General features: G+C 41.3%; 1 pseudogene; it reads right to left on the bottom strand.

Moving 5' to 3' along the window:
• Positions 1 to 2,195: 2,195 nt before the first annotated feature.
• Positions 2,196 to 8,733, bottom strand: LOC133052772 (large ribosomal subunit protein mL52-like; annotated as a pseudogene).
• Between the last annotated feature and the right edge of the window lie 8,699 nt (positions 8,734 to 17,432).

Genomic DNA, 17,432 nt, shown 5'->3' with positions numbered 1-17,432 from the left:
GTCTGACACATTCTACAGCTTTTCTTTTTTCTTTTTTTTTTTTATTATTATTATTTTTTTCCAGTGGGTTTTGTCATACATTGATATGAATCAGCCATGGATTTACATGTATTCCCAATCCCGATCCCCCCTCCCACCTCCCTCTCCACCCGATTCCTCTGGGTCTTCCCAGTGCACCAGGCCGGAGCACTTGTCTCGTGCATCCCACCTGGGCTGGTGATCTGTTTCACCATAGATAGTATACATGCTGTTCTTTTGAAATATCCCACCCTCACATTCTCCCACAAAGTTCAAAAGTCTGTTCTGTATTTCTGTGTCTCTTTTTCTGTTCTACCTATAGGGTTATCTATTAAATCAATTGAGATTATTTCCTCCACAACTCCTCTTTAATGTTGCTGGTAGGTTGTTTTTAGAACGATGATGTTTAAAAGTGTGAGTGTGTGAGTAAGAAAAGTGTGAGTGTGTGTTGAAGAGAGACCTAATGAGATTGATGTGCTTCTGCTGTTTTATTAGTGTACTTTCTCTGTGTCTACCTATGACTTGGTAGAATTATTCCATAAATGCATTTCTTGCTGATGAGACAACCTAATTCCAGAGGGTTCATGGAAATCCCTAAAGCTGAAGGGAGGGGCCTGAAGAATATTGAGGATCCCCTTCTAACCAGACCTTTTGGAGTCTTGGGATAGCTGAGCAAGGGCAGAGAGGAAGCAGCTAGTGATGTCCATGGGCAGCCATCCTGAGCTGTAGGCTGGGCCTCCATGATTGAGGTTTTATGGGAATGTAAACCTGGAAGCAAAGTCAGACAGTTGTGTCTGACTTATTACAACCCATGGACTGTAGCCCTTCAGGCTCCTCTGTCCATGGAATTCTCCAGGCAAGAATACTGGAGTGAGTTGCCATTCCTTTCTCCAGGGGATCTTCCCAACCCAGGGATGGAACCTGGGTCTCCCACATTGCAGGCAGATTGTTTACCCTCTGAGCCACGAGGGAAGCCCTTAACTGGTTTCATAAAGACGCTATATGTGCTAGGAGTAGCCCTGGAGAATACCAGCTCAGTGTTGGAGGTACAAACATCACTCCACAACTCTGAGGGATAAGAATTATCACATCTCTTTGTATATCAGAGTTAATTCCATTTTGAACTCCCAATCCAATAAGTACAGAGGGAAACTCAACCTGTTATTTTTGGGACCCCTGACTCATAGTTGTACATCAGTTCTGGAATTTTATACACACAAGCACATGGCAGTATGGCCCTCCAGTCATCAAGCCATTTGCTCACAATGGTAAATGTTGAGATATCCATTGACCCCTGTTCTGGTGGGAAAGATCCCCTGGAGAAGGAAATGGCAACCCACTCCAGTATTCTTGCCTGGAGAATCCCATAGACAGAGGAGCCTGGCAGGCTACAATCCATGGGGTCACAAGAGTTGAACACGACTTAGCGACTAAATCATCAACACCAGGGCCCTTCAGGTCTAGCAGCACTCTGATGCTTTTGTGAAAAACTTTTGCTTCTGGTTCCAACTTCCCAGATTCCCTACCTCATGACTTCTCACTAGGGCCTTCCCCATATGCTGCCTAGAAGCCAGGCCAGGCTCTGCCACTCTGGAATTCACAGCGCTCTTTCTCATCTTCCCTTACACTGGAGAAATCTCTCTCTTTTTTTTTTTTTTTGATCTGAGAAAAGCCTCTTTCCTTTCTGTTTCTTCTAAGATGTTTTTTCTTTACTGGCAATTTTTCCCCTCCCTCTGGGACTCAAAGCTCTTGTGAACAAAAGTCATGAAGTGTTGTGGGAAATGTCAATTTTCTGCCCTTCTACAAACCTCCTGGTGGCCAAGAGGGCCAGAACCAGCTACCTGCTTAAGTGAAGAAAATAGAAGGAGGAATATATGTAGAGAAAAATATATACTAACATATTAATCTCTTAAAGTATTATCCAACTGTAGAGCAACAGGAACTCTCATACATCACTGGTAGAGGTTTAAATTGGTACAACCTCTCTGGTAAATAATTTTACAGTATCTATTAAAGATGAACATATACATGTCAGAAATATCATCATTAAGTATATAGCAAGTATAAATGAATGCTTATGGCCACCAAAAGACATGCATAGGAGTGGAGTATTCGTAGCAGCACTATTGTTTTTTTTTTTTCTTTTTTCTTTTTGAAAGGGGACAGGAGTCACTTTTTTATTGACTTGGTTGTGGGTTCTGCAGTAGAGACGTTTTGGGTTTAAGAGCATTCTGCTGCTTCCTGTCTTCTTTCTGCAACTTCTCCTGCTGCCTGAGCTGCCATGCCTGTAATCTAGCATCCACTTCCTGTGACAGCAGTACAACTCATCTCACAAACTTTCCCCTTTGAGTTTATCTTCAAAGCTGGCCTTTCACTGGAAAAGGGTGGCCATCTGCCTAAGATCAGTCTGAGAGCTCCGTAAGGGGCTGGTAGCCAGAGGGCTGGCAGCAAGGCCCTGCTGGAGTTGCCACTGGCTGCCCATGCGAGCCTTGGGGCTGCAGGGCAGCCTCAGGACACCCAAAGCAGTCATGCTGAGGCACAAGAGCTGAAAGTGGGCACAGTCTCCGTGGCCAAGGGCAATGCTGCGTGGGAAGATGTGGCAGCAATATCCTGAACAAGCCACACTGAAAACAACTCCAATGTTTATCAACCATAAAATAGATGATATAACATACAATGGAATATTATACAGCAGTGAGAATAAAACAATGTGCAACATGATTGACTCTTACAAATATAATGTTGAGCTAAGGAAATTAGGCACAAGAAAATTATACAGTATGATTTTATTTATACATAAAGTTTTTTAAATGGCAGAGACAAGCTGTGGTGTTGAGAGTTGGCCTAGTGGTCACCTATAGGAAGAAGGGAAGGGGTAGTATTTTAGAGGAAGCACAAAAGAGGGGCTTTTGGATGCTGGTAATGTTCTGCTTCTTGACCAGGGTAAGTTCAGCTTGTGATAACATCAGTAATACATTAGGCTTAAGACATGGAAACAATAAATATCCATTAGCAGATGAACAGATAAGGAAGTGGTACATATATACAATGGAGTATTACTCAGCCATTAAAAAGAATGAAATACCCTTGGACTGCAAGGAGATCCAACCAGTCCATCCTAAAGGAGATCAGTCCTGAGTATTCACTGGAGGCACTGTTGCTGAAATTGAAGCTCCAAATCTTTGGCCACCTGATGCGAAGCACCAACTCATTGGAAAAGTCCCTGATGCTGGGAAACAGTGAAGACAGGAGGAGAAGGATGAGATGGTTGGATGGCATCACCAATTCTATGGAAACGAATTTGAGCAAGCTCCAGGAGTTGTTGATGGACACGGAAGCCTGGTGTGCTGCAGTCCATGGGGTCGTCAACAGTCAGACATGACTGAGTGATTGAACTGGCTGAACCAGAAATAATTGTTACTGACATTTTGGGTAGATTGTTTTCCAGACTTCTTTCATGAAAAGATTGTTATTTTTGCTCTGTCACCTGCATTGGACAACCTAAAATATCATATGCGCCATTCTTTGTAAGTATATTGGTTTACGGCAGCACTTTCCATGGGTTCGTGAGTATTTTGTCATGCCTTATATTGTTTAAACAATTCTGTATTGTTTGATTTTCTCAGATTTTCGGTATTGTAATAACTTCTATAATAAACAGTTTTGCACATAAAAAAAAAAAAATAAAATAAAAAGAATGAAATAATGCCATTTGCAGCAACGTGGATGGACCTGGAGATTGTCATGTATTAAGTGAAGTAAGTCAGACAGAGAAAGACAAATAACATATGATATCACTTATATGTGGAATCTAAAAAGAAATGATACAAATGAACTTATTTACCAAATAGAAACAGAATCATAATCATAGGAATCAAACTTCCCATTACCAAAGGGGATAGTGGGGAGGGGGAGAGATAAATCAGGAGTTTAGGATTAACATATACACATTATATATAATAAAGAGCTTCCCTGATGGCTCAACAGGTAAAGAATTCGCCTACAATGCAGGAGACATAGGAGATATGGGTTGGATCCCTGGGTCAGGAAGATCTCCTAGAGGAGAAAATGGCAACACACTCCAGTATTCTTGCCTGAAAAATCCCATGGACAGAGGAACCTGGCAGGCTACAGTTCACAGAGTTGCAAAAAACTTATTTACAAAATAGAAACAGAGTCACAGTCATAGAAAACAAATTTATGGTTACCAAAGGGGATATCAGGGAGGGGGAGAGATAAATCAGGAGTTTGGGATTAGCAAATACACACTACTATATATAAAATAGGAAAAACAACAAGGACCTACTGTATAGCATAGTGAACTATAGTCAATATTTTATAATACCTTATAATGAAAAAGAATCTGAAAAAAGAATATATATATGTATGTGTGTATATATATATATATATGTATATATATATATATAAAACCTTGCTATACAGTTGAAATGAATACAACTTTGTAAAGTAATTATACTTCCATAAAAATGCATAAAAATAATATATTGGCTAATATTTTTGTGTTTTTGTGTATACAGCCAATAAAAAGTAGACAGCTGAATTAAAAAAAAATAGCCTGTCACACCAATTAGCTGACTGTAGCAATAATCCAGGTGGTAAAGAATAATGGCCTGAATAATTTAAGATTGTGAAAATAAGGAGGGAGAGTGAGTGAAAGTCACTCAGTGGTGTCGGACTCTTTGCAACCCCATGGACTATACAGGGGGTTCTCCTGTATACAGGGTTCCTGTATACAGGACTATACAGGAATTCTCCAGGCCAGAATACTGGAGTGGGTATCTTTTCCCTTCTCCAGGGGATCTTCCCAACCCAGGGATCGAACCCAGGTCTCCTGTATTGCAGGCAGATTCTTTACCAGCTGAGCCACAAGGAGGGAGAAGCAAGGATCAATGAATGACTGGATGTGAACAGCATAGAGGGAGAGGAGTCAAAGACAATGCCCAGGATTTGGGCTTGGTTGTTCATTTCTGTTCAGTTGCTAAGCTGTGTCTGACTCTTTGCGACCCCACGGACTGAAATACGCCAGGCTCCCCTGTCTTTCACTATCTCCTGGAGTTTGGTCAAATTCATGTCCATTGAGTTGGTGATGCTATCTAACCATCTCATCCTCTGCTGCCTGCTTCTACTTTTGCCTTCAATCTTTCCCAGATCCAGGCTCTTTTCCAGAGTCAGCTCTTCGCATCATGTGGCCAAAGTATTGGGGCTTCAGCTTCAGCAATAGTCATTCCAATGGGCTTGGACAACTAGGTAAATAATGGTGGGATTAGTTGAGATAGGGATCATTGGAAGAGGTAAGACTAAAGTGAATGAATAGGTAATGAAGTCTGATTGGCACATAATGAGCTCATAAGGTCTGTGGGACATTTATGTGGAGAGGCGGTGTGGCATAGGGTTTAAAAGTGAGGGTCGATTTTTGATTCTGGATATAATGTAATAAACACACACCTCTTTATCCTCCACTTAACTTGACTCTAAAACTTGTACAGAATACATGAGCAACTCTTTGAGAACTCAATACATATCAGCAGACAGATCAGAGAACCATAGAAATAAAAGTAACACCAAACTGGTAGAGAGTTTACCACATTTGTTCCTCCAGCATCTCCCACCACAAACTCAACACATTCTAAAAACTGGAAGTGAGCACAGTGATGCAAAAGGAGATCCAGGAGGAAACCACTAGTTTTGCATGGAGGAGCGAAAAAGGGAAATCCTAAGTTCCAGACAGAGTGCAGGACATACATGGGTGCTTTCTCCCCTTCCCCTTTTTTCTGTTCTCTAGTGCCCCAGTCACCAGGTAGTCCCACAGTGGGGGTGAAGGCAGAGGCAAGGAGCAGCCAGAAATGGGAAATGGCAGAAGCTGGAATTCTGAAGAACTTTCCTTTCTGTTCAATACACCTGCAGCTCTAAGAGGGAGGGGCCTAAACCCAGGGCTTTCATTATTAGTTTCTGTCTACTCCTTCCTAGTCTCCTCCTAGTCCCAGCACAATTCTGGACATGGGTTCTTTCTAGCCATGAAGAAACCATGAGAACCAAACATGGAAGCCTGGGAAATTAGGAAGTACTGGAACTCAGGAAAGCTGCCAATAAAGCTGTTTACTCTGGACCTCTGGGTGCATTTTAACTGCTCCTAACTAGCATAACGCAGATGGAAAACTGAACTAACAGTACTTTGTGAAGGCCCAAGTGACTATTGGTTAGTGAATATATAGGAAAGACCTGCTTAGTGGTGCACAATTTAAAAAACCCTAACTGAAGTTGGAAACACAGCCTCCAGAAGGAACAAAACAAAAATGACAACATTATTCATAGGAGGGAGTGAGGTGGGGTGACTATAAAGGGAGAGCACCAAGGTGTTTAGGGGGATGATAGAACTGTTCTGTATCCTAGAACCAAAAATCAAATGAATAATAGTTTTAAACATAAAATGAACAAATAAAAGTGAAGGCCCTGGAGCCAGACTGCCTGAGTTCAAATTCTGGAACCCTACATACTAGCTGTGTGACCCTAAACAAGTTACCACCACACTGGGCTTCAAGTTTCCTCATTCATTAAATAGGGACAATCATTCCTAATTTAATAAATTAGGAGTTTGGGATTAAGGGATCCACACTGCTATATATAAAGTAGATAAACAATAAAAGTTTACTATACAGCATAGGGAAATATATTCAATATCTTGTAGTAACTTATAATAGGAAAGAATCTGCTATATATGTATATGTTTAAAGCTGAATCACTTTGTTGTACAGCTGAAACTAACACAATATTGTAAATCAACTATACTTCAATTAAAAAAAATAAAAATAGGGACAATCACAGTTCTTGCCTTCTAGGGAGTCTGTTGTGGTAAAAGTATAATGAGGTAAATGTGCTTAGAACAGTGCCTGACACATGGCATATGTTGAATGAATGCCATAACCAATCAACACAAGGCCCTGGGGCACAGGAGTCGGGTGAGAGAACTCAAGAAATCACCAGGTGAATCACTGTTGGGTGTATTTCAGTGTTTGTAATCCTGAGAAGAGCTGCTGTGACCTTTTATTTTTAAGCCATTCAATCTGCCCAGCCACCACCCTTCTTCACTACCCTTCTGACCTCCTTTCAGTTTTTCATGCAGTTCCTGAGTCTCTGTTTTGGCTCCAGGCCTGCCCTTCAGTTCATTAACTGGTTGTGATCTCTCCAAACTAGTCTCTAAGCTGTTCTTTACCTTGGCTGTATGTCAAAATCTCTCAGACATTCTTCGAAACTACTGGCCTGAGCTCAAAAAATGTCAGTGTTATGAAAGACTAGTGAAAAGGCTGGGGAACTGTTCTAGATGACAGGAGACTAAAGGATAACTCCATGCAATATGTGGATTTTGGAGGGGGTAGAGGAGAATGTCTGAAGAGGCCATTATTAGGATATTTAAGGAAAACTGTATATGAACTATATGTGAAAGAATGTCCTTATTCCTAGGAGATACACACTACAGTACTTGAATATCCTAATGTTTGCAACTAACTTTCAAACGGTTCAGCAAGATAATAGTTATTATGTTATATGATAATAATTACACATTCATCATTTTAGTCAGTTGTGTGCTAGGTAGACAAGCAAGATGGCAACACATTACTAGTTGGTAAAACTGGATAAAGGGTACTCGTGCTAATTTTATAACTTTCTGCAGGTTTCCATTTTTTTTTCAAAATAAGAAGGAGTGATAGACCATCTCTTAAAGATTTTTTTCAAAACACACATGCCTGTGTTGCATTCCTAACTGAGTAAAGAAGACTTTCCCTGGGTGGGATCTAGGAATCTGCATTTTAAAAGTTCTGGGATCCCCCTCTCCCCAGAAAAGAAGCACCATAGAGAAACTTCATCTCAGACACACCTCTAACTCCTCTGGCTCTTGGTTTCCTTCAGGACCCAAACCTCAACACTAGCTCTGTTTGGCAATGTTCCAGCTGGGCCTTCCTCCAGACCTTTGCAAAGCTGGTGCAGCTAGGGAGTGGGAGTGGTGAGAAGGGGTGAGGGTGGATCTCTGTGTACTCCAACATTCATCACAGGAGCAGATAAAGAGGGTTCCATGAGAGACTGAGAAGGAAGGCCAGGGAAATAAGATGAAAACCCCAAGAGTATACTCAAAGGTGGATAAAGATACATGACAAATTCTAGGAGTGCCTGCTCTACAAGAAGCATCAGGGTGAGAAGTAAGTTTCTGTATCAGTGCAGAAGTGGGCCCTTTGTTGCCAGAAGAGATTTTCCTGGCAAGCCCCCTCTTCCCTACATCAGACAGTCCCCCCCTACAGGGCTGGCTGACAGGCACCTGAGATCTCAGACAGGAGAAATCTCTTTTTTCAAAAGCAAGGTTTCTGGGAGACAAATGCTATCAAACCCCTCGAGAGGAAGATTTGCAGGTCAGTGTGTTTGACTTTGCTTCTCCCTCCTGCTGAGTTTGGAACAGGATTTATAGTTTCTGGTAAGTGTTGTGTGAAACCCCTTCAGGGTCAGAAAAAATACACCCATTTGTCATTTGTGGGTGGGGGAGGCATGGAATCTAGAGTTGACTGTTCGTTCCTAGCATCTGGTGAGAGTGAGTGTGTGAAATACGGACAGTGAACAAAGTGCAGCCATAGGGAAGGCAAGTTAAAATCTACCACCCTTCTCTTTACCAGTTGGCTCCATCATAGCAGAGGTTTTCCTGTCAGTCATCCTAACCTCTGCCACCTGCCTTACAAGGGATGTGTTGGCCCGGGTGTGGATAAATTCTTTTAACAATCAGTAAAGTCCAGTGAAGTTGGCATTTTAAAAATGAAAAATGAAAGGGAGGAACAACCAGAAATAAACAAAGGAAGTAAATAACAGTTGAGCAGCACTCCGTCCAATACATTTGTCCCACAGCAGACCAAGTGAACATTCCAGAACATAAATCTCACCCTGAAACTGCCGGGCTCCAACCTTTCAAATGGTTTCACATTGACCTTAGAAGTGAGTCCAAAATTTCAAACAAGATACACAAGGTCCTTTGCAATCAGATGCCAGCTGACTTTTCTAGCTTTATCACCCACCAGCTCCCCTTCACACATTCTGCATTCCAGCTACATATGTCTCCCCAGTTCCTAAACAAGCCACATTCTATTCATCTCTGAACTTTTGCACATGTATGGCCACCTACCAGTCACTTAAATCAAGCACAACAGTTAAGAGTACAAACTCCAAAAAAAAAAAAGAGTACAAACTCCAGAATCAGGCTGCCTATTGTGGGCAAGTTTCTGATTTTCTTTGCCTTCATTTCTTCAGTTGCAAAATGGGGTTTCCAATAGGGGTGCCACGAAGATCAGATGAAAAACCTGGCACAGAATCAGCATACAACCCACATTAGCTGTTACTCAACAAAACATCGATTGGCCAACTGCCCAAGAAGTGGGGGGCCCTTTTCATCCATTTATTATTACATGTTACTTCCAGTCTAGAGGAAAGACAGACATGTAAACAGGATGTTATAATACAGCATGATCAAAGTGAGGATAGAGCTCTGTGAGCCACAAGGAGCAACTCGTGGGGGCCTTCCCTTCCACTCTTTCCTCAGCTGGATTCACGTCAGATGATATCTCAAATTCAGTTTTCAGCCAGGCCCTGAGGCTTGAGGAAGATAGGAAAAAGTAAAGAATTTCAAACCTAGGGCTGGCATTCAGACTTTAGGCACCGGTACAACCCTGTTAGCTGTTAAAATATTGAAATAACTTTCATACTCATTGGTAAAGGCCCTAAGCACCCCAAGTATTCCATAATGCCTCCTCCCCCTCTGCATTATGCAGCCTGATTCTTGGAAACATTGAATGGACACCATCAGGGACCACACTTGTTCCGCAAAGAGCACATGCATGCCAACTTGTCTGGAGTTGTTTCACTCTGGTTTCTCCCCCATCCTTCAGGACCCACCCCCCAAGTAGTGGGTTTGGGGACTGTGAAAAAATGTGAATTACCAGTTTGTCCCCTGAGGATGCATTTTGAGTATCTCCTCTGAACTTAGGGGTATTGCCTGTTCCATGAGTCCCAGGAGTTTTGTCTGCTTGTTTGTTGAGATGCCTGCTGCTTTGGGGTATCTTTTGACCTTCTTGTGGACCTTGGCTTATGCCTGCAATACCCTTTGGAAATCTCTGCCCATCCACCAGCTTGGATTCCTTCCAGCCAACCATCCACTCCACACCAGAGGTTCCTGTCACCTCCTAGATATGTCTACTCCATTCTGCACTACACTGGGACTTATCCTGACATGTGGCATAATGGACAAGGTCTTGGTATTCTATGAAGCAGAACAGAATGGGGGTTTAGGAGCCAGGATTATCTGTGTTTGAATGCCAACTCTACCACTTCTAACTGTGTAAACTTGGGCAAGTTCTTCAGATTCTCTGGGTCTCAGTTGTCTCATCTTTAAAATGGGATAATAAGAGTACCTAACTCATAAGGTTGTTGGGAGTACTAAAGGACAACATAGTGGAAAGCGCTTAGATGAATGCCTGGCACATAGTAAAAGTTCAGATATTTGTTATTTTGCATGGAAATTTTAATGAGCACATTTAGGTATATTTTTCAACATTTTCACTTTGTTTGTTGACCCTTTAATCTGTACAACAGCTCCAGAGAGGTAAACATTGAAAAGTACTGGCTAGCATCTCGATTTTGGGGATGAGGAAATTGATACTTATCTGCTATATTTAGTGATGAAGTGATATTAAATGGCCATGGTTAATTACAAATTTTCGGATTCCCCAATTAGTTATTTGTCCCCATCAGGGAACACTGAAATAGGTAGGATGCTATTCACTCAAGAAATGTTTTTTGAAGAGATACAGACATAGATAACAAATGCATAGACACCAAAGAGGAAAGGGTGGGGGGTGGGAGGACTTGGCAGATCGGAATTGACAGATATACACTATTGATAAAATGTATAAAATGGATAACTAATGAGATAGTTATACTGTAGAGCACAGGGAATTCCACCTAATGCACTATGGTGACTTGAATGGGAAGGAAGTCCAAAAAGGAGGGATATATGTATATGTATGGCTGATTCATTTTGCTGTAGAGTAGAAACTAACACAGCATTGTAAAGCAACTATGCTTCAATTTCTGAAATAAATTTGGAAAATTTATCTTCAAAAAATTTTTTAAGAAAATAAAGGACTTCCCTGGTAGTATAGTGGATAAGAATCCATCTGCTAATGCAGGTAACAGGGGTTTGATCCCTGGTCCAGGAAGATTCCACATGCCACAGAGCAACTCAGCCTGTGTGCCATAGCTACTGAGCCCTGTGCGCTGCAACTACTGAAGCCTGTGTGCCTAGAGCCTGTGCTCTGCAACAAGAGAAGCCATCACATTGAGAAGCCCGTGCACTGTATGAAGAGTAACCCCTGCTTGCCCCAACTAGAGAAAGCCCATGTGCAGCAACAAAAACCCAGTGCAATCAAAAATAAATAAATAAAAATACAAAAATATGTGTTGAGTGGCTGCTATGTACCAGGCACAGTGCTGGGCACTGAGAATACAGTAGTGAACAAAACAGGTAGGTCCCTGTGCTCCTGGTGTTACTATTCTGGTGGGAAGAGACAGTCAGTAGGCAAATAAATAATGATGAAAAGGATGTATCAATTAGTGTGATGAAAATAAAGCAGAGTCATATAATAAAGAGTAACTATGGGAGACAGGATGGTGGAGGAAGGCTTTTCTGAGAGGAGACTTTTATGACAAGAAAGAGGTGAGCTGAAAACCTTCTCCCTTTGGATATGTAGCTGGGATCGGGGAGGGAAGTTCTGATAAAGAGAGAGCTTCCAAAGTTCTGCTCTGAGTCACCACAGACAAGTAGAAGGAGCAGGAGGGAGGGCTGCTCTTTAAAGGTACCTCATTAAAGGTAAACAATAGAATGGGAAAGACTAGAGATCTCTTTAAGAAGATTAGAGACACCAACGGAACGTTTCATGCAAAGATGGGCTCAATAAAGGACAGAAATGGTATGGACCTAACAGAAGCAGAAGATATTAACAGGTGGCAACAATACACAGAAGAACTATACAAAAAAGACCTTCATGACCCAGATAATCACAATGGTGTGATCACTCCCCTAGAGCCTGACATCCTGGAATGTGAAGTTAAGTGGGCCTTAGGAAGCATCACTACGAACAAAGCTAGTGGAGGTGATGGAATTCCAGTTGAGCTATTTCAAATCCTAAAAGATGATGCTGTGAAAGTGCTGCACCCAATATGCTAACAAATTTGGATAACTCAGCAGTGGCCACAGGACTGGAAAAGGCCAGTTTTCCTTCCAATCCCAAACAAGGCAATGCCAAGAATGGCCAAACTACCGTACAATTGCACACATCTCACACGTTAGTAAAGTAATGCTCAAAATTTTCCAAGCCAGGCTTCAACAGTACGTGAACTATGAACTTCCAGATGTTCAAGCTGGTTTTAGAAAAGGCAGAGGAAACAGAGATCAAAATGCCAACATCCGCTGGATCATCGAAAAAGCAAGAGAGTTCCAGAAAAACATCTATTTCTGCTTTATTGACTATGCCAACGCCTTTGACTGTGTGGATCACAATAAACTGTGGAAAATTCTGAAAGATATGGGAATACCAGACCACCTGACCTGCCTCTTGAGAAATCTGTATGCAGGTCAAGAAGCAACAGTTAGAACTGGACATGGGACAACAGACTGTTTCCAAATAGGAAAAGGAGTACGTCAGGGCTGTATATTGTCACCCTGCTTATTTAACTTATATGCAGAGTACATCATGAGAAACGCTGGGCTGGATGAAGCACAGGCTGGAATCAAGGTTTCCAGGAGAAATATCAATAACCTCAGATGTATAGATGACACCACACTTATGGCAGAAAGTGAAGAAGAACTAAAGAGCCTCTTGATGAAAGTGAAAGAGGAGGGTGAAAGAGTTGGCTTAAAGCTCAATATTCAGAAAACTAAGATCATGGCATCTGGTCCCATCACTTCATGGCAAATAGATGGGGAAATAGTGGAAACAGTGGCTGACTTTATTTTGGGGGGCTCCAAAATCACTGCAGATGGTGATTGCAGCCATGAAATTAAAAGACGCTTACTCCTTGGAAGAAAAGTTATGACCAAACTAGACAGCATATTAAAAAGCAGAGACATTACTTTGCCAACAAAGGTCAGTCTAGTCAAGGCTATGGTTTTTCCAGTAGTCATGTATGGATATGAGAGTTGGACTATAAAGAAAGCTGAGCACAGAAGAATTGATGCTTTTGAACTGTGGTGCTGGAAAAGACCCTTGAGAGTCCCTTGGACTGCAGGAAGATCCAACCAGTCCATCCTAAAGGAAATCAGTCCTGAATATTCACTGGAAGGACTGGTGTTGAAGCTGAAACTCCAATACTTTGGCCACCTGATGAGAAGAGCTGACTCATTTGAAAAGACCCTGATGCTGGGAAAGATTGAAGGTGGGAGGAGAAGGGGACGACAGAGGATGAGATGGTTGGATGGCATCACCGACTCAATGGACATGAGTTTGAGTAAACTCTGGGAGTTGGTGATGGACAGGGAGGCCTGGTGTGCTGCAGTCTATGTGGTCGCAAAGAGTCGTACATGACTGAGAGACTGCACTGAACTGAACTGACAGTCTGAAGTCAGAAAGACTTGATGAATTGGAAACTTTCTGGAAAGAGGCAGAAGAGCGAAAAACTTGTGAGCAGTGTAGGGAATTTTTTTTCCTAAGGTATTAACTTTGCTGCTGCTGCTGCTAAGTCGCTTCAGTTGTGTCTGACCCTGTGCGACCCCATAGACGGCAGTCCACCAGGCTCCCCCATCCCTGGGATTCTCCAGGCAAGAACCTTAGATATATTTAAAAATATAATTCCCTGGTGGTTCAGACAGTAAAGAAGCTGCTTGCAATGCAGGAGACTTAGGTTTAATCCCTAGGCCAGGAAGGTCCCCTGGAGGAGGGCATGGCAACCCACTGCAGTATTCTTGCCTGGGAAATCCCATGGACAGAAGAGCCTGGTGGGCTACAATCCATGAGGTTCCAAGAGTCAGACATGACTGAGTTACTAACAGTTACTTATATTTTAAAATATATATATATAATATATGTATTGATATATATTAGGAAGAATTATATATATTAGGAAGCATCACTATGAACAAAGCTAGTGGAGGTGATGGGATTCCAGCAGAGCTATTTTAAATCCTAAATGATGATGCTGTTAAAGTGCTGCACTCAACATGCCAGCAAGTTTGGAAAACTCAGCAGTGGCCACAGGACTGGCAAAGGTCAGTTTTTGTTATAATCCCAAAGAAGGGCAATGCCAAAAATATTCAAATTACTGCACAATTGCACTCATTTTACATGCTAGCAAGGTGATTCTCAAAATCCTTCAAGTTAGGCTTCAATAATATGTGAACTGAGAACTTCCAGATGTACAAGGTGGGTTTAGAAAAGGCAGAGGAGTCAGAGATCAAATAGCCAACATCTGTTGGATCATAGAAAAATCAAGAGAATTCCAGAAAAACATCTGCTTCACTGACTACACTAGATCTTTTGACTGTGTGGATCACAACAAGCAGGAGGAGGAGGCAGGATTGAAGGCAGGAGGAGAAGGGGATGATAGAGGATGAGATGGTTGGATGGCATCACCGCCTCAATGGACGTGAGTTTGAGCAAACTCCAGGAGATGGTGAAGGACAGGGAAGCCTGGTATGTTGCAGTCCATGGGGTTGCAAAGAGTTGGATACAACTGAGTGACTGAACAATGATATATATTTTAAAATAAATTATTGATATAATTTAGATAGAATAATGTTCACTAATTTTAAGTGTGCAATTTGATCAGTCTTGAGAAATACATACTCCTGTGTTAAATGTATACATATCTCTTATCAAGATATATAGTTGACATTTCCATAACTCTAAAATGTTCCCTCATGAATCTTTGGAATCAACTGTGGTCATCTGGTCAGCTATTTTGTAGACTGTCCCTCAATTAAGGTTTATCTGGTAGTTTCTCATAATTAGATTGCTGTTATGGGTTTTTGGCAAGAATGCCACAGAGGTGACATGCCCGTCTGTTGATGTTATATCAGGAGGTGCATTATATAAATATGTCTTCACTGATAATGTCAACCTTGATCACATAATTAAGGTGTTACTGGTAGGCTCATCAATTGGAAACTTGCTCTTTCCCCTTGGCAAGTAATAGCTATCTTGAGGGAGATACTTTGAGATCATCCCCAAAAATTTAAATTGGCATTATATGAAACATATATTGAATTAGAAAGTGTTTTGTTTTTTACTTAATTTTACTAGTCAGGAGCATGGCCTATTTTTCTATTTATCTGTTTTTCCTTTCTTTTACTCATTCATGTATTATAGTTGTTTAATAAACATGGATTCGGAATTATTGGGAAGACAGTGTAATAGAAAGGAAAAAACGTAGGATTTGGCATGAGGCAAACCTGAATTTGAATCCCAACTCTCCTGCTTACTGATTGTATGACTTTTAAAAGGGTCTTTAAACCTGACCTGCTAATTTCACAGCTGTATAAAACAGATAATAACAAACCATCACACAAAGTTTTTAAAAGTACTGTCTGGCACTCAATAAGTGCTCTGTAAATATCATTTCTTGCCTTCTTTAATACCTAGGTGTTTAATATTATTGTCACTATGGTAATTAGCCTTTCTTCTTTCTGGCTGGGTGGCTCTAGGATATAGAAATTCAGTCGATTCATTCATATTTTTTCATGTTCTGACACCACAGAGACCTTAGTGCAGGGGAGCTGCTGGACTTTTTACATATCTTCAAGTCAGTGGGGAGAAAAGCAACTGGAATTGTTTTATAGTTGATGGCAAACTCTTACAGCTCACAAGTGTTTTCTATCCTATACCTTTTCAAAGCTTATTCATTACCTCTTGTTTTTGGGGATTTGATTTTCATAGATGTACAAACATATCATTTGCTAATGTGTCATTTTTATTTCTACTGCCCCTATATTTCTATTTTTTACTTGTTTTTCTTCTTTAATTATCTGAACTATTTTTAACTAGAATTTTAATCAGGGCAATCTTGTGTGCTACTTGTTTTTAACCAGGATTAATCTAATTCAAGCTTTGGTTTGGACAGATATGTTATTGTTGTTTAGTCGCTAAGATGTGTCCGACTCTTTTGTGACCCCACGGACTGTAGCCCACCAGGGTCCTCTGTCTGTAGAACTTTCCAGGCAAGAATACTGGAGTGGATTACCATTTCCTTCTCCAAGGGATCTTCCTGGCCCAGGGATTGAACCCGCATCTCCTGTCTCTTACATTGGCAGGTGGATTCTTTACCAATGAGCCACCAGAGAAGCCCTTGGAAAGATATACTCAAGCAAGAGAGAGAGCATGCGATACCCCTTTCCTCATCCTTGATTTTTTTTAAAGGTTTAAGTGAAGCTTTGCCTTTCAGTTTTTTTGTTCTTGCTCCAAATTTTGTTTCTCCTTTCCTAAGCTTGTTTGATTTGTTATTTGTTCCTTCCCTAAGTTCTTTAGGCAGTAATCCATTGTTGCTTTTTTGTACTGATGCAGGCTTTCAGGGCTATACATTCTCTAAATACTGTCTTGGCAATCTCTCATAAAGTGGTCCCCCCCATAAAATGTCTTACCAGTTTTTCCTTTTACCTCATGTTCATTATGTTTTGGTCTGGCATTATTACTAATCCTTCTTATCACAGTTTTTGACATTTTGATACCCTACATTAATTGGGATTTCTAAATGATGCATTAAAATTATTGATTTAGGGAATGTGGGATTAGCAGAGGCAAAAGATTATATACACGATGAATAAACAACAAGGTCATACCATACAGCACAGGGAACTATATTCAATGTCCTATGATAAACCCTAATGGAAAAGAACATGAAAAAGAATATATATGTGTGTGTGTGTGTGTGTGTGTGTGTGCTTAGTCACTCGGTCATGTCTGAGTCTTTGCAGTGCCATGGGCTATAGCCCACAGGCTCCTCTGTCGATGGGGAATATCCAGGCAAGAATACTGGAGAGGGTTGCCATGCCCTCCTCCAGGGGATTTCCCCTCCCCAGGGATTGAACTCAGGTCTCCCACACTGCGGGCAGATTCTTTACCATCTGAGCCATCAGGGAAGCCCAAGGATACTGGAGTGGGTAGCCTATCCCTTCTCTAGGAAAACTTCCTAAAATAGGGATTGAACCAGGGTCTCCTGCATTGGAAGTGGATTCTTTACCAGCTGAGCTATCCGAGAAGCCCAATCTGAGTCACTTTGCTGTACAGCAGAAATTAACACAACATTGTAAATGAACTCTACTTCAATTAATTTTTTAAAAGAACATTTTGATTACTGAGGTTTTTTTTGGTGTCCCC

The sequence above is a fragment of the Dama dama genome, chromosome X (genome assembly GCF_033118175.1).
Source record: "Dama dama isolate Ldn47 chromosome X, ASM3311817v1, whole genome shotgun sequence".
Lineage (NCBI taxonomy): Eukaryota > Metazoa > Chordata > Mammalia > Artiodactyla > Cervidae > Dama > Dama dama.
The sequence above is the reverse complement of the archived record's forward strand: the minus strand, read 5'-3'. Positions and strand labels throughout refer to the sequence as shown.